The sequence below is a fragment of the Malurus melanocephalus genome, unplaced genomic scaffold (assembly GCF_030028575.1).
Source record: "Malurus melanocephalus ecotype Western Australia unplaced genomic scaffold, MMel_1.1 scaffold_8, whole genome shotgun sequence".
Lineage (NCBI taxonomy): Eukaryota > Metazoa > Chordata > Aves > Passeriformes > Maluridae > Malurus > Malurus melanocephalus.
Genome location: NW_026623240.1, coordinates 3,647,528 through 3,649,977, shown reverse-complemented (window position 1 = coordinate 3,649,977; position 2,450 = coordinate 3,647,528). Strand labels below are relative to the sequence as shown.

General features: G+C 54.7%; 1 protein-coding gene across 1 annotated transcript in view; it reads left to right on the top strand.

Annotated features, from left to right (window-relative positions):
* Positions 1-53: 53 nt before the first annotated feature.
* Positions 54-2,450, top strand: part of LMO4 (LIM domain only 4) — a 19,119-nt gene continuing 16,722 nt past the window's right edge. The window contains exon 1 of the mRNA XM_057374407.1: positions 54-820. The gene's annotated coding sequence lies outside the window, so the exon portion shown is untranslated. The remainder of the gene's footprint in view (positions 821-2,450) is intronic.

Sequence of the window (2,450 nt, the reverse complement as noted above, 5' to 3'; positions counted from 1 at the left end):
CCTCCCTTCCTCCCTTCCTCTCTCGCTTTTTTTTTTTTTTTTTTCCCTCCCCTCTCACTCATTCCTTTGTCTTCCCGGGGATTGGCAGGTTTTATTATTCCGCCTGAACAAGCCGGGGGCGGATTGGCTGCGGCGGGCTGACGGGGGCGCCGAGCCGGAGTGTAGTTGGGATTCTGCTCTGTCAGTAACACATGTGTGAGGGCAGCGGGCACACGCGCACCGTGCGGGCACACACGCACTCACACGGGCACACACGCACTTGCAGCCTCACGCTCAGACGGGCACAGGGGCCGCCCCCGCGCCCCGCCAGCGCCGCCGCCGCAGGATCCCGGCAGCAGCTCCGCACCCGGCCCCGCTCAAACTCGCCGGCTCCCGCCCGCTCCGCTGAGGCGCTCTAGCGGGCCGCGGCCGGCCGGCTCCGCGCCGCGGGAGGCTCGGGAGCCGCCGCAGCCCGGAGAGGGGGCGGAGGTGGGCGGGCGGGGGGGAAGCGGCACAAAGTGAAGCCACATTGCCAAACTTGCCCGGCGATTGCAGCAGCGAGCGGCGGCGGCGCCCTGCGTGTGCGGCTCAGCGGCAGGGACCGAGCTCTGCAGCTCCCCTCCCGGGAAGCGGGAGCTGGAGGAAGGACCCGGGCAGACGCCTCTCATTGCAATATCTATATTTTTCCAGCCTGGGCTGCCCCTTGCCGGGCGGGGGGCTCCTTCCAGCGCTCCCGACAGCCGGCGAGAGGGCAAGCGCTGTGCTTGTTTCTTTGCAAGGAAACCTCTTCAGACACCCCGAGCGGCGCTCCCCGGCCTTTTGCAATATAGAGGGGAAGCAGGTAAGAAGTGCCGGTCGCTCCCCCGTGTTTCGCAGCGTTCGTGTGCGCGGTGCCCGCCTGCCGGCGCCGTCCCGCTGCCCGCCGGGCGGAGGGGCGCGGAGCGGGGCGCCGTGGGCCCCGGGCATTGTCGCGGCCCCCGGTACAAAGCCTGGTGGCGGCCGCCGCTGGAGCGCCTTCCCTTGCCCCCCCTTCCCAGCTGCCGCCGGGAAAGAGCTCTGCCTGCCTTGGCTGTGAATGGAGGGGACGGGGGGGAGGCTGGGGCACCCGCTTCCCCCGTAGTAAACACTGTTCTGAAACAGTGGCAGGAAAGATCAAAGTGAGCTCTCTATTTCTCTCCTCTCCAGTTCTCTTCCTGCCCCCCACACGGTCTTTTGTTTCAATCCAGAAGAAATTCGGTGAATCACCTAATTARAACCAAGACATGAATTAAGCATCCATTTTTGTACTACAAATTTCCAGCTCTCCGCTTGTCCCTCCCTTGGTCTCCATTAAAAAAGCACCAGAGACGCTGTTAAAAAGGGGGGGGGGGGGGTATTTTGCCTCTAGCTTCTAGCTCTGCTTTCTATTTCACTGACTCCTATCCCAGGACCTAAATTGCTTGGCTCTGTAATTACTAGAGTAAGCCTATTTAAGTTAAAAGCTTCCCCCCCCAACTCTAAATGAAACTTGATGAGGGCCCGTCCTTAGTTATCAAGGGAGTCACTTTCTGGTCAGTCCTCTTGATTCATCTTTTTAGATTTAATCAGCATTAAGGTATTGCTTGTCCTTAAGAGCTTTAGCTTAATGGGGTTACTGGATGGTTTTCTCAGYGTAACGTTTCCCATTTTATATTTGTACATATTTGTCTTCGACAAAGACAGGTTAAGGTGGTGGCATGGAGCCTTTTTCTTTCTTTTAAGAAATCCGAAGTGATTTAAAGGGTAGGAAAACGGTTTAAAGACTCGGAGCAGGAAATGCAGATTCATTAGGCTGTAGCTGGAAACTGTAACAAAAGGCAATTCCTTGAACAAATGCATCAGAAATCAATTTACATAAAGGTATACGATGCGTTCGGATAAATGCAATGCTAATGGCTTTTAGAGTGGTTTTCTTTCCAAAGTCTCGGGTTTTTTGTTACAGCTTAATTGGTGCAGTTCTCCTGTTTTATTGTGCGGTCACTGGACATACCTCCAGGTACTCTTTCTGAGGAAATGTGTGTTTAAATCGGCCTCAGTTCTCCTCCTGCAGCCGAGTTGGGCCAGTGGCAGGAAAAGTTCGTCCTCGCTGCTCTGGACGTATCAATCTGAAGGTCCTTAGCAGATAGCCAGATGCCTCGGCATGAGCACATACGGCTTACAAAGGACAAAGACAAAACATGCTGCTTAATTGGCAGTAAATAACTTGATCTTTTTATAGTATAAGTGACTAGAGGAACACCGGGAGTTTATTGGACTCTGGATTGAAGGCAACAAATTAATCGGTTTAGAGTAAGCTTTATGAATTGATTCCTATATTATCTCTCGGTTGTCCTGCTTGCATAAAGCATTTATTAGAAAGTGAAAAATGCCCTTAGTAGCAGTTTCGGGGACGGCCAGAGTAACCGCAGCCGGAGCGGTGCACTTCATTACTCTGCTGCTTTCCTGGGGTCGGT